The sequence below is a fragment of the Leuresthes tenuis genome, unplaced genomic scaffold, assembly GCF_036924035.1.
Source record: "Leuresthes tenuis unplaced genomic scaffold, fLeuTen1.0.hap1 SCAF_20, whole genome shotgun sequence".
In the NCBI taxonomy this organism is placed as follows: Eukaryota; Metazoa; Chordata; class Actinopteri; order Atheriniformes; family Atherinopsidae; genus Leuresthes; species Leuresthes tenuis.
In genome coordinates, this window is record NW_027325374.1 from 23631225 (window position 1) to 23653622 (window position 22398).

Sequence of the window (22398 nt, forward strand, 5' to 3'; positions counted from 1 at the left end):
AGGTCGAGAGACGTGATACTTGGATACACAAGAGGTACTCTTTGCCTTCTCCTGACTGCTAGAGAGGAAAGTCCAGCTACAAAGTGGACCAGGTGCATAGATCCTGGTAAACTCAACGCTGGTGAAGCAGGGACATCTCTCTAGCACTTAGCAGGGCAAGAGGCAGAGAGCACAAGAGAAGAGAGGAAAAGAAGAAAAAAAGAAAGGTTCAAAGTGGTTGTTGGTAACAGGACTGGTCATAAGTCTCTTTGTGGTTCTACCTATTTTAGGTTGGGAGACTTATGGGAAATGGGAAAACAAAACAGGTCCATCAGGGCACTGTTAAGCAGCAAAGGATATTGCTGAAGCAGGGAAGGTGCATACCTTCGGAACTAAATGGAATGTGTGTCACCAGGAGAATCATCAGGAGAATCTATAACTTTTCAACTGTCTGTGTCCTTCTTTCCTGGCTGAAAAAGGAGGAGCGTGTTCTAACGTCTGATACCTAAGAACACAGTACCAGATGGATCTTTAACGAAAGTGTCCTATCTGAAGAATTGAAGGAGCATTCAGGAGTTGATACTTCTATATGGTCTAACTTGATGAATATGTTTGGGAGATATAGAGCCATGATTCTATCACTAATGATGACTGCAGCAGTATTTACTGCAATTTTGGTAGTGTGCGGGTGTTGTTGTGTACCTTGTCTCCGTTCTCTATGTACCAGGTTGGTGGTCCAGACCATAGAGGGACACCCTTCTGAGTTCAGAGCGTTGCTTCTCCAGGAGGATGAAGTAGATGAAGGATATCATCCGGACCTATATCCGATGTCGCACATTATCCAAGAAACTGACAATAATTGTGTTTAGACGAAATAAAATGAAGAACCTTTTGAGTGTAAATTGATAAGGTTGTAATACAAATGAAGTTCTTACAGAAAGCTAAAAGGACTTGTAAGATACTGATGTGAAGGTTGACATTTATTAATGATAAACAGGAGGGAAATGTCAGAAAAGTTTGCTTATTATCATTAAATAAAAGTCACAGCCAAAGAGGCCATTTCATATCAAAACTTCACAAGGAGAAGTTGGGAGACAAAGAGAACTGTGTTCGAAGAAGGAATGTTGTCTCCCCACTGATTGTTATCTTTATAGCTCCCCAAATAAGGAGATGCCTCCAAACTAAGGAGATAAGCCAGACCTGGGCACATAGGGGATTGTATGTATGTGTGTGTGTGTCACCTAATAAAAGAGCAAGGGAGGCAACCACTCGTTGGAGAACTCTTGTGAATCTGCAGGGAGAAGGTTCGTGTGTTGTTCTCCCCTTGCAAGTAAAATTCTGAGGCCTCTGAGGGATTTCTTGGTTTCATACCGTTGTCTGTTAGTTAATTTTTCTAACATATTTTCACTTTTTCTTACCCGATTTTTACCAACTATGGTCGGATATTCACGACGTCTTACAGCGGAACACCTCCGCTCCCTCTTTTGATGGTGTATGTTCGGGCATTCGAACCTTTTCTTACCCGCTTTTTACAAACTATGGTCGGACATTCAAACCTTCTTGTAGCCGAACACATCCACTACTGCTTTTGATGATGTATGGTTGGGCATTCGCACCTTTTCTTACCCATTTTTCAGTAATTATTGGTGGACATTCACATCTTCTCGCAATCGAACACCTCCTCTCCCGCTTATGATCATGTACGGTTTGATATTCGAAAATTTTCTTTCATGTTTTCTAGCAATTATTGATGGACATTCAGACCTTCTTGCAGCTGAACACCTCCGCTCCCGCTTTTGATGGTGTATAGTCGGGCTTTCAAGCCTTTTCTTACCCGGTTTTTACAAATTATGGTTGGACATTCAGACCTTCTTGCAGCCGAAAACCTCCGCTCCCTCTTTTGATCATACATTCTTTGGCATTCGCACCTTTTCTTGCCCGCTTTTTACAAACCAGGGTCGGACTTTCACACCTTTTAGTAGCCGAAAAACTCCGCTCCCGCTATTGATTGTGTACAGTCGGGTATTTTCACCTTTTCTTACCCGCTTTTTACAAACTATGGTCGGTCATTCAAACCTTCTTTTAGCCGAACACATTCACTCCTGCTTTAATGATGTATGGTTGGGCATTTGCACCTTTTCTTACCCATTTTTCAGTAATTATGGGTAGACATTCACAACTTCTTGCAGCTGAACACCTCCTCTCCCGCTTATGATAATGTGCGGTTTGATATTCGAAAATTTTCTTTCATGTTTTAAAGCAATTATTGATGGACATTCAAATATTCTTGTAGCCGAACACATCCACTCCTGCTTTTGATGATGTATGGTTGGGCATTCAAACCTTTTCTTACCCGTTTTTTGCAAACTATAGTATGACATTCACGACGTCTTACAGCGAAACACATCCACTCCTGCTTTTGATGATGTATTGTTGGGCGTTCGCACCTTTTTTTACCCATTTTTCAGTAATTATGGGTGGACATTCACACCTTCTTGCAACTGAACACCTCCTCTCCCGCTTATGATCATATGTGGTTTGATATTCGAAAATTTTCTCTCATGTTTTCTAGCAATTATTGATGGACATTCAGACCTTCTTGCAGCTGAACACCTCCGCTCCCGCTTTTGATGGTGTATAGTCGGGCTTTCGAGCCTTTTCTTACCCGGTTTTTACAAATCATGGTTGGACATTCAGACCTTCTTGCAGCCGAAAACCTCCGCTCCCTCTTTTGATCATACAATGTCGGGCATTCGCACCTTTTCTTTTTACAAACCAGGGTCGGACTTTCACACCTTTTAGTAGCCGAACAACTCCGCTCCCGCTATTGATTGTGTACAGTCGGGTATTTTCACCTTTTCTTACCCGATTTTTACAAACTATGGTCGGACATTCAAGCATTCTTGTAGCCGAACACATCCACTCCTGCTTTTGATGATGTATGGTTGGGCATTCGCACCTTTTCTTAACCATTTTTCAGTAATTATTGGTGGACATTCAGACCTTTTTGCAGCTGAACACCTCTGCTCCCGCTTTTGATGGTGTATAGTCGGGCTTTCGAGCCTTTTCTTCCCCGGTTTTTACAAATTATGGTTGGACATTCAGACCTTGCAGCCGAAAACCTCCGCTCCCTCTTTTGATGATGTATGGTCTGGCAATACTACCTTTTCTTACCCGTTTGTGAGTAATTATGGCTGGACATTCAAACCTTCTTGCAGCCGAACACTACTTTTCCCGCTTTTGATGATGTATGGACCGGCATTCTTACCTTTTCTAACACATTTTTCAGCAATTATGGTCGGAGATTATCACCTACTCACAGCCGAACAACTCCGCTACCGCATTTGATGGTGTATAGTCGGGCATTCTCACCCTTTCTCATCAGCTTTTTGCAAATTATGATCTGACATTCACACCTACTTGCAGTCGAACAGCTCTGCTCCCGCTTTTGATTATGTTTGGTTGGATATTCGAACCTTTTCTAACTGCTTTTTACAAACTTTGGTCGGACGTTCAAGTCTTCTTGAAAACGAACACCTCCGCTTCCGCTTTTGATGGTGTATATTCGAACCTTTTCTTACCCGCTTTTTACAAACCATGGTCGGACTTTAACACCTTGTAATTGAACAACTCCGCTCCCTCTTTTGATTGTGTATAGTCGGGAATTTTAACCTTTTTTTACCCGCTTTTTACCAACTATGGTCGGACATTCACACCTTACAGCGGAACTCCTCCGCTCCCTCTTTTGATGGTGTATGTTCGGGCATTCGAACCTTTTCTTACCCGCTTTTTACAAACTATAGTCGGACATTCACGACGTCTTACAGCGGAAAACATCCACTCCTGCTTTTGATGATGTATGGTTGGGCATTCGCACCTTTTCTTAACCATTTTTCAGTAATTATTGGTGGACATTCACACCTTCTTGCAGCTGAACACCTCCGCTCCCGCTTTTGATGGTGTATAGTCGGGCTTTCGAGCCTTTTCTTCCCCAGTTTTTACAAATTATGGTTGGACATTCAGACCTTGCAGCCCAAAACCTCCGCTCCCTCTTTTGATCATACATTGTCGGGCATTCGCACCTTGTCTTACCCGCTTTTTACAAACTTTAGTTAGAAATTCACACCTTGCAGCTGAACCACCTCCGCTCCCTGTTTTGATCATGTATGGTCTGGCAATACTACCTTTTCTTACCCGTTTGTGAGTAATTATGGCTGGACATTCACACCTACTTGCAGCCGAACACCACCTCTCCCGCTTTTGATGATGTATGGACCGGCATTCTTACCTTTTCTAACACATTTTTCAGCAATTATGGTCGGAGATTCACACCTACTCACAGCCGAACAACTCCGCTCCCGCATTTGATGGTGTATAGTCGGGCATTCTCACCCTTTCTCATCAGCTTTTTGCAAATTATGATCTGATATTCACACCTACTTGCAGTCGAACAGCTCTGCTCCCGCTTTTGATTATGTTTGGTTGGATATTCGAACCTTTTCTTAACTGTTTTTTAAAAACTTTGGTCGGACGTTCACACCTTCTTGTAGCCGAACACCTCCACTCCTGCTTATGATGATGTATGGTTGGGCATTCGCACCTTTTTTTTACCCATTTTTCAGGAATTATGGGTGGACATTCACACCTTATTGAAGCTGAACACCTCCTCTCCCAATTATGATCATGTGCGGTTTGATTTTCGAAAATTTTCTTTCATGTTTTCTAGCAATTATTGATGGACATTCAGACCTTCTTGCAGCTGAACATCTCCACTCCCGCTTTTGATCATACATTGTCGGGCATTTGCACCTTGTCTTACCAGCTTTTTACAAACTTTAGTCGAACATTCACACCTTCTTGCAGCTGAACACCTCCGCTCCCGCTTTTGATGGTGTATAGTCGGGCATTCGCACCTTGTCTTACCCGGTTTTTACAAATTGTGGTTGGACATTCAGACCTTGCAGCCGAACAACCTCTGCTCCCTGTTTTGATCATGTATGTTCTGCTGATACTACCTTTTCTTACCCGTTTGTGAGTAATTATGGCTGGAGATTCACACCTAATTGCAGTCGAACAGCTCCGCTCCCGCTTTTGATTATATTTGGTTGGATATTCGAACCTTTTCTTACCTGCTTTTTACAAACATTGGTCGGACGTTCACACCTTCTTGCAGCCGAACACCTCCGCTTCCGCTTTTGATGGTATATATTTGGGAATTCGAACCTTTTCTTACCCACTTTTTACCAACTATGGTCGGACATTCACACCGTCTTACAGCGGAACACCTCCGCTCCCGCTTTTGATGGTGTATAGTCGGACATTCTAACCTTTTCTTACCCATTTTTCAGTAATTATGGGTGGACATTCACACCTTCTTGCAGCTGAACACCTCTGCTCCCGCTTTTGATGGTGTATAGTCGGGCTTTCGAGCCTTTTCTTCACGGTTTTTACAAATTATGGTTGGATATTCAGACCTTCTTGCAGCCGAACACCTCCGCTCCCTCTTTTGATCATACGTTGTCGGGCATTCGCACCTTTTCTTACCCGCTTTTTACAAACTTTAGTCGGACATTCACACCTTCTTGCAGCTGAACCAACTCCGCTCCCTGTTTTGATCATGTATGGTCTGGCAATGCTACCTTTTCTTACCCATTTGTGAGTAATTATGGCTGGACATTCACACCTACTTTAAGCCGAACACCATCTCTCCCGCTTTTGATGATGTATGGACCGGCATTCTTACCTTGTCTAACACATTTTTCAGCAATTATGGTCGGAGATTCACACCTACTCACAGCCGAACAACTCCGCTACCGCATTCGATGGTGTATAGTCGGGCATTCTCACCCTTTCTCATCAGCTTTTTGCAAATTATGATCTGACATTCACACCTACTTGCAGTCGAACAGCTCTGCTTCCGCTTTTGATTATGTTTGGTTGGATATTCGAGCCTGTTCTTACCCGCTTTTTACAAACCATGGTCGGACTTTCACACCTTCTCTTAGCGGAACAACTCCGCTCCCTCTTTTGATTGTGTACAGTCGGGTATTTTAACCTTTTCTTACACATTTTTTACAAACTATGGTCGGACATTCACACCTTCTTACAGCAAAACACCTCCGCTCCCTCTTTTGATGGTGTATGTTGGGAAATTCAAACCTTTTCTTACCCGCCTTTTACAAACTATGGTCGGACATTCACACCTTCTTGCAGCCGAACACCTCCGCTTCCGCTTTTGATGGTATTTATTCGGGCATTCGAACCTTTTCTTACCCGCTTTTTACAAACTATGGTCGGACATTCAAATCTTCTTGTAGCCGAACACATCCACTCCTGCTTTTGTTGATGTATGGTTGGGCATTCGCACCTTTTCTTACCCATTTTTCAGTAATTATGGGTGGACATTCACACCTTCTTGCAGCTGAACACCTCCTCTCCCACTTATGATCATGTGCGGTTTGATATTCGAAAATTTTCTTTCATGTTTTAAAGCAATTATTGATGGACATTCAAACCTTCTTTTAGCCGAACACCTCCACTCCTGCTTTTGATGATGTATGGTTGAGCACTCGCACCCTTTTCTTACCCATTTTTCAGGAATTTTGGGTGGACATTCAGACCTTCTTTCAGCCGAAAACCTCCTCTCCCTCTTTTGATCATAAATTGCCGGGCATTCGCACCTTTTCTTACCCGCTTTTTACAAACCATGGTCGGACTTTCACACCTTCTTGTAGCCAAACAACTCCGCTCCCGCTATTGATTGTGTACAGTCGGGTATTTTAACCTTTTCTTACCCGCTTTTTTACCAACTATGGTCGGACATTCACACCGTCTTACAGTGGAACACCTCCGCTCCCTCTTTTGATGATGTATGGTTGGGCATTCGCACCTTTTCTTACCCATTTTTCAGTAATTATTGGTGGACATCAGTCACATCAGAATCCATACATACTGATCCTCCCGTAATAAAATGGTCGGATCTTATCAAACACACTTTATTTCTTTTGACAATCAAGTCAGCGAAACAGCATATACACGTCAAGACACTGAATCAAGTTTGCCACAAGAACTCATAATTTTGGCAGTATTGCTCTGCCGTCAGCAATCATACACGCATTTTATTTTCGTGAGACATGTGCAGGCACCTGTTCATCTACTGTTCTATCACTATGAATTAGTTTATCTATTATCAATAAGGATACTTCTACAACTACTATCAAAGTATGTCCGGACTTCTTATGTTGTCAGTTGCTATATATGAATAAGTGGGTAGCTACTGACAAGCATTAAGCATGTCACACAGCCCAAACATATAACATTTCAGGACACACCACACAGTTAACAACCACAGTGAAGCGTGTCAAAGCCCAAAGATGTAACATTCAAAAGGACACTTACACAACTTATTCAAATCAAACAGTCAGACAACATACAAGAACATATATATCCCAGCCGGCATTGCTCCCTGCCTATTTTCCTACAGCTCACTATGTGTGCGCACACCTTTATTCACAAACTCTTCAACTTATACTCTTTTACCGAAGCTGCTACAGCTCGATTGGCCGAATACCCTTAGATCCTATTTCGGTGAATTTGACATCTGCCTTACATGTAACAGATTAGCAGTTTAGCAGTTTTAATTTAGTTTGAGTGAAGGAATTCATTTTATAGCAAAATCCAAAATCGTGAAAAACTCATGAAAGTAAGCTTATTCTCCGATTCCTGAAACTCCTGCTCCTCCTGCTCTTTCTTTTACTGCAAAGTACAACGTTGTTTTTTTTTGTTTAAATCTTTCTAGACATGGTAAATATGAAGGACAAAGCTGTTTTAACATAGTTTGAGTGAAGGAATTCATTTTATAGATAAAATCCCAAGAGTCTGCTGAGAAAAGAGAGTTAATGCGAAGCAGACTTTAACACGGCTCTGGGAGCGAGCCGAGTGCGGGCTAACCAGGAGAATTGCTTGAAAGAAACGCGACACCGAATGAGCGGTCAGAACAAAGCCTTAATACGGTGTTCCCGTGGTGTTTGTGGCTGCCTTGTCTTTTGCACAGAGTAAAAGACAAGGCAGCCATCGAATAGGGCCCGATTGTTCCTACTTGGTCAGCCGAGGAGCAAGGTGGGGAGCAAGCGTCTCAACCAAGCAAAGCTCACCATGGGGAAGGTGGCTATGCCAACTAGCCTGATGCCCTGCTCCCGCAGTGACGGATAATCGTAATCTGGTTTCTCTTCATAATGTATAAGTCTTTCGCCTTTTAGTAAAGATTTCCGTGGAGAACAGCACTAATGAGTTGTTTCTATTTTTGGCAGGCTTTACCTTTGCGGGTGAAGCCCTTTCTGTCTGTGCAAAAGAAATCTTGTTACTGTGCAGAGTGACTTCTCTGAGTAGAGTCGCCTTACTTGTTGTGACTGTGCCGATGTTCGAAGCTGGAGTGCAAAGTTGTTGCTTGAATGGTGCTCGCTGGAGCGTGCGGGAGTGCAAAGTTATACCATTTAAAAGGGCTGAAGAGTGCTCAGTGCAGCGGGTGGGCGGAGATGCAAAGTGACACTCTGGCCACTTCGAAAACCGAGGTTACATCCACTACCAGGGGCAGCCCAAGCTCTGCCGCAAGTGCGGTGAGCATGGGCACCTGGTTGAGGCTTGTACCAAGGTGATTTGTGGGAAGTGCAGAGAAATTGGGCACACTTTTGGAGAGTGTCCAAATGGCAGGAAATGTAATCTGTGTGGAGAATTAAATCACCTCTTCAGAGATTGCCCTAAATCTTTTGCCAACAAATTAAAGACGGTAAAGCCACAGTCAAGCCAACAAAGAGAAGAACCAGAGGTGGCAGTTAGTGGACAAAGTGAAGAGGTTGACCCAATAAATTCAAACTTCCCGCCAAAAGCTTGGATTGGAAGTGAGGAGCAAAAAGGGGAGGGGCCTGTAGAGGCCTCACCACTCAGTGCTGAAGTCTGTGAGAATTCACAGGCAGAGGGTGGAGCTACGCTAAATGAGGAGGAAGAGCAGACAGGTGAGTCTAGTGAAGATACTCATCTCCCCGAAGGTCAACAGCCGAAGAGGACGGCATCTGAGTTGTCCTCTGATTCCCCAGTGGTATCAGAGAAGAGGGGAAGGGTTAGGTCCCTTTCAGACAGTTCTTCAGTGGAAGAACCTAGAGTCTTCCCCTCCGACTCACCAAATGAGGTCTCCTTTTTAACTTTAGCTCTACAATCAACCCCCAGGGACTCAAAGTTATATACAACATTGCGTCAGAGGCCAACACCGAGAGTCCAAAAAGGAAATATAGATCACCCTACTCACTTTTCACCTAAAGAAATGAAGGAAGAGCTAGTTTCCCAAGAAATAACCTGTGTGTAATTTGTTTTGATAACTTAGAAAAACGAAAATGACATACCTACTTTCCTTTATCCTTTTAATGGTTCTCACCTTCTCAACACTAAATGTGAGAAGTGTGAAATCAAAGACAAGAGCCCAGAGTATTTTATCCATCTTAGACTCCATAAAATCAGATGTGTTTTTAATACAAGAATGTGGACTACCTTTTTTAAAAAACCATAGACAATGGGAGGAAATGTGGCCCCATTTATCGATATGGAGTGGCTCAAATCAAAATAAAAATGATGGTCTGGCCATTCTAATTAAAAATCCGCATGTTCTGGTGAAAGGTAGCACAGTGGTGAGAGACGGACGGGCACTTTTAGCACACTTTTAGCAAGACTTTAACCTCTTAAATATTTATGGTTTCAATGGAAAAAATGACAGGTATGACCTTTTAGAAGATATACAGCTTTACATGCTAGGGCAAGTACCTTTAGTTGTAGGAGGGGATTTTAACTGTATCTTGACCAGGAAAGATAGAAAAAGAGCAGGGGGAGATTTTAAAGTTGATAAGACTTCGATTTTACTTCAGGGCATATGCAGGGATTTTAAGCTTACTGACTGTTTTAAAACCATGCATCCCAGAGAGGAGTGCTTCACCTGGTTTAGTCATGATGGCACCAGAACCTCTGGCATTGATTATTTCTTTACTAGAGATTGCCCACCCACTGATGTTAGATTAACCCCTGTTTTCTTTTCAGACCACCTTATGCTCTCCTGCACCCTTTCACCCCCTTCTGGTGTGACGGTAGGAAGTGGTCTGTGGAAACTCAACTGTTCCCTGTTGGAGGATGAAATCATAGTCAGTCAGTACAGGGAATGTTATAAAGAGTGGCAGACCCTTCAAGTCCTCTACGAAACACATGCACAATGGTGGGAAATGGTAAAGGAAATGACCCAGACTTTTTTTAAACAGCAAGGTAAACGTAAAAAAAGGAAAGAGAATAGATGTATGATGGGACTACAGAAACGCTTACAGGGCTACTTTAAACTAAATCAGTGTGGCATAGACTTTAATGAAGAAATCAAAGATGTCAAAAAGGAAATGTCAGTTTTAGCAGAAATAAAGAGTAAAGGAATTTTTGTAAGAAGCAGGGAGCAGGAAATTGAGGAAGGTGAAAAATGCACACGGTACTTTTTTAAGAAAGTTATAAATAAAAAGGAGTGTATTCAAAGTCTAAAAAGAGAAGATGGGTTTTTAACAAAATCCACACAAGAGATGATTGAAACTGTACATACCTTTTATAGTAACATGTACAAAGAGAAACCAGTGCACTTGGAAACATCGGCAGAAAATTTAAAATTCGTTGACAAAACCGTAAAAGAGAATGCACACTTGACACAGGATTTTACTGCTTTAGAGTTAAAAAAATGCCTAACAGGTTGAAAGAGAAGTCGAGCTCCGGGTTTAGATGGGCTTCCTGCAGAATTCTATCTGACCTTTTGGGACTTCTTATCATCAGACATTTTAGATGTTTTTAAAGATTTTTGAAAAACTCGACCGACTGCCTGACAGTTTTAGAGTGGGAATAGTGACTCTACTTTATAAAAAAATGATAAGACTGACCTAAAGAATTGGAGGCCCATCACACTTTTAAACTTTGACTGTAAACTTTTTTAGATTTTAGCGACACGGATGTCCTCTGTTTTAGAGGAGGTAATTCACCCAGACCAGGCTTGTGCCATCTCAGGGAGAAAACTCACCGACAGCCTCGTACTGATTTGAGACATCATTGATTACGCTAGAGACAGAAACACACGGCTTGTCATCTTAAATTTAGACTTTGAAAAAGCTTTTGATCGGGTCTCGCATCAATATCTCTTTCAGGTGTTGCAGCCATCGAATAGGTCCCGATTGTGCCTACTTGGTGAGCTTTGTTTGGTTGAGACGCTTGCTCCCTCCCTTGCTCCTCGGCTGACCAAGTAGGAACAATCGGGCCCTATTCGATGGCTGCCTTGTCTTTTACTCTGTGCAAAAGACAAGGCAGCCACAAACACCACGGGAACACCGTATTGAGGCTTTCTTCTGACCGCTCATTCTGTGTCACGTTTCTTTCAAGCAATTCTCCCGGTTAGCCCGCACTCGGCTCGCTCCCAGAGCCGTGTTAAAGTCTACTTCGCATTCACTCTCTTTTCTCAGCAGAGTAAAAGAAAATTTCATCTTGGGCTCCCTGAAACTTCTATCCTGCACCGCTGTTTGCTTTTTCACAAGAGCAGAGAAGAGCGCACCGTTCCCAGCGGCACTGCAGTACCGGGTTGATGCTTGGAGTGAACGGAGCAAGCTCCTTTTTCAATTCCTATTGCTAAAAATCCATTTAATATGTAGTCCTCGTATACAGGCTTTATCAGATACTACACTTGATCTTAGCCAAAAGGCCGAGAAGCGATAACTGTCCACTGGTTCACGTCCGAGGGCCCTTCCTGGAACAATGCGCACTTGTGGCGGTGTTCTTTTTATGGCCATAGGTGGCCAGAGTGTCACTTTGCACCTCCGCCCACCCGCTGCACTGAGCACTCTTCAGCCCTTTTAAATGGTATAACTTTGCACTCCCGACGTTCCAGCGAGCACCATTCAAGCAACAACTTTGCACTCCAGCTTCGAACATCGGCACAGTCGCAACAAGTAAGGTGACTCTACTAAGAGAAGTCACTCTGCATGTCCAGCCATAATTACTCACAAACGGGTAAGAAAAGGTAGTATTGTATTGCCAGACCATACATGATCAAAACAGGGAGCGGAGGTGGTTCAGCTGCAAGTAGGTGTGAATGTCCGACTAAAGTTCAAATAAATTAACAAAAGCGGGAGGAGAGGTCTTCGGATGAGAGTGGTTGAGAATTTCCAACCATAATCTATAAAATACGGTGAAAAAAAAGGTGTAATAGAACACTAAAAGGTGGAGCGGAAGTGTTCGGCTGCAAGAAGGTGTGAATGTCCGACTATATTTGGTGAAAAGCAGGTGAAGCAAGGTCTGAATGCCCAACCTTACATCATCAAAAGCGAGATCAGAGGTGTTTGGCTGCAAGAAGGCCATAGTTTGCCAAATGACGACTAAATATCAACAAAAGTGGGGTCTTCGGATGCAAGTGGGTGTGAATATCCCACAATACAAGTATGGTGGAGAGGAAGCTGTGAATGGCCAACCATAGTTTGCAAAAAGCGGGTGAGAAAAGGTGCGACTGTCAAACCATACATGATCAAAACAGGGAGCGGAAGTGTTCAGCTGCAAGAAGGTTTGAAAGTCCACCCATATTTAATGAAAAGCGGGCAACATGTAGGTTCGAATGTCCAACCATACATCATCAAAAGCAGGAGTGGATTTGTTCGGCTACAAGAAGGTTTGAATATCCGACCATAGTTTGTAAAAAGCGGGTAAGAAAAGGTTCGAATGCCCGAACATACACCATCAAAAGAGGGATTGGAGGTGTTCCGCTGTAATAAGATGTGAATGTCCGACCATAGTTGGTAAAAAGCGGGTAAGAAAAGGTTAAAATACCCGTTTGTGCACAATCAAAAGCGGGAGCGGAGTTGTTCTGCTATAAGAAGGTATGAAAGTCCGACCATGGTTTGTAAAAAGCGGGTAAGAAAAGGTTCGAATGCCCGAATATATACCATCAAAAGCGGAAGCGGAGGTTTTCGGCTGCAAGAAGGTCTGAATGTCCAACCATAATTTGTAAAAGGCGGGTAAGAAATGGTTCGAATGCCCGATCATACACCATCAAAAGCGGGAGCGGAGGTGTTCCGCTGTAAGACGGTGTGAATGTCTGACCATAGTTGGTAAAAAGCGGGTAAGAAAAGGTTCGAATGCCTAACTATACACCATCAAAAGCGGGAGCGGAGGTGTTCCGCTGTAAGACGGTGTGAATGTCCGACCATAGTTGGTAGGTAAAAAGCGGGTAAGAAAAGTTTAAAATACCCAAACTGTACACAATCAATAGCGGGAGCGGAGATGTTCGGCTACAAGAAGGTGTGAAAGTCCACCCATGGTTTGTAAAAAGCGGATAAGAAAAGGTTCGAATGCCCGAATATATACCATCAAAAGCGGAAGCGGAGGTGTTCGGCTGCAAGAAGGTGTGAACGTCCGACCAAAGTTTGTATAAAGGAGTTAAGAAAAGGTTCGAATATCCAATTATGCTCTGGCATAATCAAAAGCCAGAGCAGAGCTGTTCGACTGCAAGTAGGTGTGGATGTCAGATCATAATATGCAAAAAGCTGATGAGAAAGGGTGAGAATGCCCGAATATACACCATCAAATGCGGGTGCGGAAGTGTTCGGCTGTGAGTAGGTGTGAATGTCCGACCATAATGGCTGAAAAATGTGTTAGAAAAGGTAAGAATGCTGGACCATACATCATCAAAAGCGGGAGAGGTGGTGTTCGGCTGCAAGAAGGTGTGAAAATACGACCATGGTTTGTAAGAAGCGGGTAAGAAAAGGTTCGAATGTCCGAATATACACCATCAGAAGCGGAAGCGGAGGTGTTCGGCTGCAAGAAAGTGTGAAGGTCCGACCAAAGTTTGTAAAAAGCAGTGAAAAGCGAGAAAAAGCTTTTCGTGAGTTTTGCATGATTTGGGATTTTGCTTATAAAATGCATTCCTTCACTCAAACTATGTTAAAACTGATTTGTCCTTCATATTTACCATGTCTAGAAAGATTTAAACAAACAAAAAAACGTTTTACTTTGCAGTAAAATAAGAGAAAATCTAAAGTTTCAGGAATCCGAGTATAAGCTTACTTTCATGAGTTCTACACGATTTCGGATTTTGCTATAAAATGAATTGCTTTGCTCAAACCAAGTTAAAACTGCTTTGTCCTTCCATATTTATCAATGTCGAGATAGATTTAAACAAAACAAAAAACCATGTTGTACTTTGCAATATAAGAAAGAGCAACACTGAAGGATCAGGAATCCGAGAAAAAGCTTTTCATGTGTTCTGCATGTTTTGGGATTTTGTTTTAAAATGAATTCCTTCACTCAAACTATGTTAAAACTGCTTTTACCTTCATATTTATCAATGTCTAGATCGACTTCAACAAAGAACAACATTAGACTTTGCAGTAGAAGAAGTTGAAATCAATCTAGACATTGAAGGACAAAGCAGTTTCCACTTGATTTGAGTGAAGGAATTAATTTTATAGCAAAATCCGAAATCATGCATAACTCCTCAAAAGGAATGCATTGCTCAACCAAATGGATGCTTCTTTCTCATTCAGGGTAATATGAGGAACTTTATGCTTGATACATTTTTAGACATGGATAACTATGAAGGACAAAGAAATTTTAACTTGGTTTGAGCAAAGCAATTCATTTTATAGGAAAAACCGAAATCATGCAGAACTCATGAAAGTAAGCTTTTTCTCGGATTCCTGATCCTCCAGTGTTGCTCTTTCCTATACTGCAAAATACAACCTTGTTGTTTGTTGAAATCGATGTAGACATTGATAAATATGAAGGACAAAGCAGTTTCCACTTGGTTTGAGTGAAGGAATTCATTTTATACATAAAATCCCAAATCACGCAGAACGTATTAAAATAAGCTTATTCTCGGATTCCTGATCCATCAGTGTTGCTCTTTCTTCTACTGCAAAATCCAATGTTGTTCTTTGTTGAAGTCGATCTAGACATTGATAAATATGAAGGACAAAGCAGTTTTCACTTGGTTTGAGTGAAGGAATTCATTTTATACATAAAATCCCAAATCATGCAGAACGTATGAAAATAAGCTTATTCTCGGATTCCTGATCCATCAGTGTTGCTCTTTCTTCTACTGCAAAATCCAATGTTGTTCTTTGTTGAAGTCGATCTAGACATTGATAAATATGAAGTTAAAAGCAGTTTTAACATAGTTTGAGTGAAGGAATTCATTTTATACAGCTTGCAGCTGAACACCTCTGCCCCCACTTTTGTTGATATTTAGTCGGTCATTCGGACCTTAGCCGCTTTTGGCAAACTATGGCCTTCTTGCAGCCAAACACCTCTGATCTCGCTTTTGATGATGTAAGGTTGGGCATTCAGACCTTGCTTCACCTGCTTTTCACCGAATATAGTCGGACATTCACACCTTCTTGCAGCCGAACACTTCCGCTCCAACTTTTAGTGTTCTATGGGGCATTCACACCTTTTTTTTCACCGCATTTTATAGATTATGGTTGGAAATTCTCACCCACTCTCATCCGAAGACCTCTCCTCCCGCTTTTGTTAATATATAGTCGGGCATTCTAACCTTTTCTTACCCGCTTTTTACAAATTATGGTCGAACATACTTGCAGCCAAATACTTCCGCTCCACCTTTTAGTGATGTATGGTTGGCATTTGCACCTTTTCTTACCCTCTTTTTATACTGATTGCTGAAGATTAAGTTGTTCTTTCTCAAACTACAACATTTTTTTAATTGTTGAAACTTGATTTGAAGTGGATAAATAAGGAGGACAAACAGTTTTAAGTCAGGCTGATAGAAGGAATTAATTTTATAGCAAAATCTGTATTTCGTCATATGTCGAGAGATGCTTATTCCTGAAGAAGTTCTTTCTCATTCTACAAAGTACAACGTTGTTTATCGTTGAAACTTGATTAGACATGAATAAATATGAAGGACAAAGCAGTCTTAACTTGGTTTGAGTTAAGGAATTCGTTTTATAGGAGAATCCGAATTTGTGCATAACTCGTAAAATAGAGCTTATTTTCGGATTCCTGAAGAAAGAGTCTGGTTCTTTCTCATAATACAAAGTTTGTTGTTTATTGTTGAAACTAGATTAGAAGTAGATAAATATGAAGGACAAAGCAGTTTGAACTTGGTTTGAGAGAAGGAATTAATTTTATTGCAAAATCCGAATTCATGCATAACTCGTCAAATAGATAGTGATGTGTCGTTCATGAGCGATTCGTTCGATATGAACTAATGTTTTATATGACTCGGGAGTAACGAGTTGTCTCAGTGAGTGATTCGTTCATTTTCATGCAGTACCCTTCCTCACCACATGACAGGCGGCAGCTTCATAAGCTCAGTCAGCAGGACAGGAAACAATATTGATTCGTTCACGACTCAACTCCTCGGGTGACGGGTCCTCGCACAGGAAACAGTATTGATTCGTTCATGACTCAACTCCTCGGCTGACGGATCCTCACACAGGAAACAGTATTGATTAATTTACGACTCAACTCCTTGGGTCTTCGTTCATTTGTCACTTTTCAAATTCTACGTTTCATTTGATCTCGTAGACTCACAGACTATTCTACCATCAACAACTTGGAAACCACAATCGACTCTCTAGATGCAGAAAAAGCATTTGATGGATTGAACTGGAAATTTTTATTCGCAGCATTAAACAAATTTGGGTTTGGGTCACACTTCATCAACTTGATAAGGATATTATATAGCTCCCCAAATGCGTGTGTCAGGACAAATGATCAAACCTCTCCAAGCTTCAGTCTGCAGAGAGGTAGAAGACAGGGTTGCCCACTTTCTCCCTCACTGTTTGCTATTTTCATCGAACCTTTAGCAGCTGCTATCAGACAAGATAGAAATATTAAAGGCATCCAACCCCAAAATATTGAGCATAAAATAAGTCTTTATGCTGATGATGTTTTACTTTTCCTTCAGAGCTCTCAAACGTCTCTCACTCACACGATCACACTCATAAATAAATTCTCAGCAATTTCTGACTACTCTATCAATTGGTCTAAGACCACAGTTCTGCCCATTAACTGTAGAGTCCAGAATGATCACTTTACAGTCAGGAAATATTATATATTTAGGCATAAACATTTCCTCCAGGCTCTTAGAGCTAACAAAGCTAAATTATGTGCAATTATTAAAGACAGTAGAGAACGATCTCTCTCGTTGGAAGTCCTTACCTATATCACTTATGGGGAGAGTTACAACCATTAAAATGATGATACTACCAAAAGTTAATTATTTGTTCTCAATGATCCCCATAAAACCATCTGCTACTTGGTTTAAGTCAGTAGATTCATGCATCTCCAAATTTCTGTGGAAAAACAAACCACCACGTATTAGTTTAAAAACCCTACAGAAGACCAAGGACTGTGGTGGATTAGATTTACCTAATTTTCAGCACTACTCCTTAGCCAATAGGTTACAGTATATATCAAAATGGTTTAAACCTAGCCCAATAGATGAACCATGGATAAATATAGAACAAGCATTGTGTGATAATCTGGAAATATCTGACCTGCCACTTATTAGTCAAAACGTAAAAAATCACAAATGTTTCAAAAGCATTAACATCAGCACCTCTCTGACAGCCTGGTGGGAATTTCTTAAAATAACAAAGTCTTCAATTGTCCCATGTAAGCTTACACCCATCTGGAACAATCCTGACATACTGCAAAACAAAAAAAATGCTAAACTTTACTCAGTGGAAGATCAAAGGAATCAAACATCTGGAACATATAATCCAAAATGGAAATTTTATTTCATTTGATGAGCTCATATCACAACACAAGATAGGCAGCAATGAATTCATAGAATATCAACAACTTAAGTCTATAATAACAAAGAAATATATCCTCCACCAACCAGACTTACAACTCCCGACTAGGGTAGCAGAATTTCTAAGCATCTGCACCCCAAAACTACTATCAAAAATATATAAATTATTGTCTAGAATAGATGACACAATGTCTCTTCCATCCTCAAAATGGGAGGCATATTTATCCATCAGTTCTAGTCATAGCTTCTGGCCACAAATATGTTTGAACACCTTCAGAATGACTCGAAATCCTAATTTACAGCTCATATAATACAAAATCCTTCATAGAACACACTATACAGGACAAAGGATGTTCAGGATGGGTCTAACACACTCAAACATCTGCTCACATTGCACAGATAACACACCTGATGATTATGCACACGCTTTGTGGTTCTGTGCGCCTGTCCAGAAGTTCTGGCTTGAAGTCTGTGAGGACCTATCAACATGGCTAAAGTGTAGCATCCCTGCATGCCCCACACTGTGCATACTGGGTGACTTAGACAACATCAACATGGAAATTAACTCAGCACACATGGTTCTCACAGTGTTATGTATCGTAAAGAAAACTTTTCTCATGAACTGGAAAGCGAAGAACAATCTGTGTATTAACCAGTTTAGAAATTTTCTTTTAGATTATATTAGCATGGAAACAATGTCTGCCTCGTCAAAACATAAATTGGCTGAATTTCATTCTTTCTGGTCCCCTCTGATTAGCTTTATCACATAGTGGTGGTAGTGGGTTGCTGTCCCGTCGTTCTGGGCGGTTGGATGTGCGCTGGGGGGGGCTGTGTGGCTTCGGGCGTCTGGTGGTCTCTCGGGTCGTGGGGACCGGGTTGGTCATTGCTGGGGGGGACTGTGTGTAGGGCTTGGAGGGCAGTTTTGGGGGCTTGCGGGTGGGGCTGTCTTGCGGTGTGGGGCGGGGTCCCTTAGGGGCCTTGGGGTGATGGCTGCTGGCTCTATGCCGGGTGGCCGGGCCGCTCTGGCGTGGGTGGTGGTGCTGGGCCTGGGCCCTGGTGGCTGGGCGCTGCCTTGCGCCCGGGGGGGGGGGGGGGGGCTGTCTTTGCCTGGGGGGGCTGGGTTGCCCTGGACGCGCCACAGTATGGGTGGGTTGGTGCAGGTCCTGGTGCCGGGCTTGTTGCTCTGGGACCTCCAAGGTGTCCGCAGATGGTTGTTTTTTTTTTCAGGGTGTTGGGGCGAGCGGTGGGGGGGGGTGCTTTTCCCCTGTTGAGGGGGGCCTGGAGGGGCCTGGGTGATGGTGGGTCTCAGGCCCGGGCTGCTGTGACTGGTGTGACCGGGTGGTTTGTTTGTTTGTTTTTTGTTGTTGTTTGTTTGTTTTTTGTAGAGGTCCTCCGGGGTGGGGTGGGGCGGGATGGGTACCTCCTGGGGGTACAGTAGCTCCCGGAATATGGTCGCTGCAGACCCCAAGCCTGGTGGACATCAGCCCCTCCTGTCCTGGGTTGGCTCCCAGGTAGCTGGGATGCCTATTGCAGCCAGTCCCTGGCTGCCCTCTCCGGGGGAGAGTAGCCCCGGTGTATATCCCCATACCCCTCTCCCTTCTGGCTCTTGTACACAGCACACACTCACACATGAAGGGTTTTGGGGGCGTGTGTGTTCGGTGGGGTGTAGTGGATGGGGCCACGTAGGTGGTCCCCTTTGGTTGCACTCTGCAGTTCCCCGCCCCTGTTTTAATTACACCTTAGACATTACTACTTATCAAACACACTCACACACACACATTAGGTCTTGAGGGATGGTTACACTGAGTGGCATCTGGTGAGCGGGGCTCTTTGGGTATGTAGGCTGCCCAGAGGGCCGCGCTCCCAGTTCTACAGGTTCGGCTGCCCCTCAATTTTAATCGCTCACTATTAGAAAATATTGAAGAGCCAGAAGGGTGAGGGGAGGGGTCTTCTTCCCACACCCCTGCTTCCTGGTTGCTGCTCGGGGCGGGAGGGGCCAAGAGGATTAATTAATTGTTCTGCTGGTTCGGGGTCTGTGGTGGCCAGGGGACTGCTGGCCCCCTGGTGTGCCCGCTGCACTACACCCCAGCGGAGTCGAAGGAGGGAGGACGTGTGGATGTGGGACTTGAAAGTGTGTGTGGTAATGATTGGGCCTGGATCTGGGTCTTGCTGTCGCCTTGCCTGCCTGTGCTTCTCCCGATGGGGGGGCGGCGTTGCCTCTCCCCGCTACTCGCGACTTCACCCACCTGTGGGCACGTCTTGACTCCCAGGGCACTTGGCCAGGGGCGCTTTGGCAGGCGCTGACCCACTGTGTGGCTGTCTGGGGCGCTTGGCCCTACTGAGTATTGGGTGGGGCCTCTGCCGGGGGGTTTGGGGGCGCTCGGGCTCCTGGGGCCCGGGTCCAGTGCACGGCCCGTGTCTGGGCGGCTGGGGCCTGGCGGGGTCGGTGGGCTGTTGCCCCTGGCTCCCGGAGGGCCTCTGCCCTATGCTTATGGGGGCTCTGTCCGGGGGCATCCTCTGCAGTCTTCTGGGTGGATGCGTGGTTGTCCCTGTGGTGGGCTTCCTGGGTTCTGTGCTCCATGGGGGCTGCTGGTGGCCTGGGTCTTGTGGCCCTCTCTTCCTGCTTCTGATTGCTTGGGGGAGCTGTGGATTGTAGCCCTTTACACTTATACACTCATAACTAAGCACGTAGGTGTAGGTCCTATGCCATGGGTTTTGCATGTTCATGCACACACACACATTTATTAGCCCAGTAGCATGGTCGCTAAGCAGTTGATGTATTATCATGTCGTCTCAGGTCATCTATATCCACAGCTGTGTTGTATGCGATTGCCGCTTCTTGTGCTTGTTTTTGTTTGTTTGTGTGTTTGTTTTTTCTCTGCTTGTCTGCTTTCAGGTGCTCCTGGTGGCGCTAAGGCTGGATTCCCCTCAGAGGCCATGGATTGTTGTCTGTTTTGTTTTTTACAAGTGTAGCAGCTGGTTGTCTGGTTTTTGTTTCTATTTTTGTTCAGTTTCCTCTTCTTTCCTCTTCTTCTTTCCTTGTCCCCCGGTCCGGTTCAGTTCTATTACATGTCATATATTGTCAACAGAAATAAATAAATGGGCATCAAGGGGAGCTTTACATTTATAAAACTTCCCTTGGCAAAGCAAATCTGTTTGGCATCAAAGGTATTCAGACTACAATACTGCTGCCATAATGCTGAACAGGACAAGGGGGGAAAAAAATTTAAAAAAAGAAGAAAAAAAAAAACTAAGTAAATAAATAATTGCTAGAAAACATGAAAGAAAATTTTCGAATATCAAACCACACATGATCATAAGTGGGAGAGGAGGTGTTCAGCTGCAAGAAAGTGTGAATGTCCACCCATAATTACTGAAAAATGGGTAGGAAAAGGTGCGAATGCCCAACCATACATCATAAAAAGCAGGAGTGGATGTGTTCCACTCTAAGACGTCGTGAATGTCCGACCATAGTTTGTAAAAAGTGGGTAAGAAAAGGTTCGAATGCCCGAACATACACCATCAAAAGAGGGAGCGGAGGTGTTCCGCTGTAAGACGGTGTGAATGTCCGACCATAGTTGATAAAAATCGGGTAAGAAAAGATTAAAATACCCGAGTGTACACAATTAATAGCGGGAGCGGAGTTGTTCGGCTACAAGAAGGTGTGAAAGTCCGACCATGGTTTGTAAAAAGCGGTTAAGAAAAGGTTCGAATGCCGGAATATATACTATCAAAAGCGGAAGCGGAGGTGTTCGACTGCAAGAAGGTGTGAACGTCCGACCAAAGTTTGTAAAAAGCAGTTAAGAAAAGGTACGAATATCCAACCAAACATAATCAAAAGCGGGAGCAGAGCTGTTTGACTGCAAGTAGGTGTGAATGTCAGATCATAATTTGCAAAAAGCTGATGAGAAAGGGTGTGAATGCCCTTCTATACACCATCAAATGCTGTAGCGGAATTATTCGGCTGTGAGTAGGTGTGAAACTCCGACCATAATTGCTGAAACATGTGTTAGAAAAGGTAAGAATGCCGGTCCATACATAATCAAACTAGGGAGCGGAGGTGTTCCGCTGTAAGAAGGTGTGAATGTCCGACCATAGTTGGTAAAAAGCGGGTAAGAAAAGGTTAAAATACCCGACCGTACATAATCAATAGCGGAAGAGGATTTGTTCGGCTACAAGAAGGTGTGAAAGTCCGACCATGGTTTGTAAAAAGCGGGTAAGAAAAGGTGCGAATGCCCGACAATGTATGATCAAAAGAGGGAGCGGAGGTTTTCGGCTACAAGAAGGTTTGAATGTCCGACCATAGTTTGTAAAAAGCGGGTAAGAAAAGGTTTGTATGCCCAAATATACACCATCAAAAGCAGAAGTGGAGGTGTTCGGCTGTAAGAAGGTGTGAACGTCCGACCAAAGTTTGTAAAAAGCAGTTAAGAAAAGGTTTGAATATCTAACCAAACATAATCAAAAGCGGGAGCAGAGCTGTTCGACTGCAAGTAGGTGTGAATGTCAGATGATAATTTGCAAAAAGCTGATGAGAAAGGGTGAGAATGCCCTACTATACACCATCAAATGCGGGAGCGGAAGTGTTCGGCTGT

The 22398-nt window shown here is 43.3% G+C and overlaps 1 non-coding gene and 1 pseudogene across 1 annotated transcript; one reads left to right on the forward strand and one right to left on the reverse strand.

The window, feature by feature from the left end:
* Window positions 1-8192: 8192 nt before the first annotated feature.
* LOC140279065 (U5 spliceosomal RNA) lies at window positions 8193-8306 on the forward strand. The gene has a single exon (XR_011909267.1). It is a non-coding gene; the product is annotated as a U5 spliceosomal RNA (small nuclear RNA).
* Window positions 8307-11576: 3270 nt separating this feature from the next.
* On the reverse strand, window positions 11577-11746 carry LOC140279083 (U2 spliceosomal RNA; annotated as a pseudogene).
* Between the last annotated feature and the right edge of the window lie 10652 nt (window positions 11747-22398).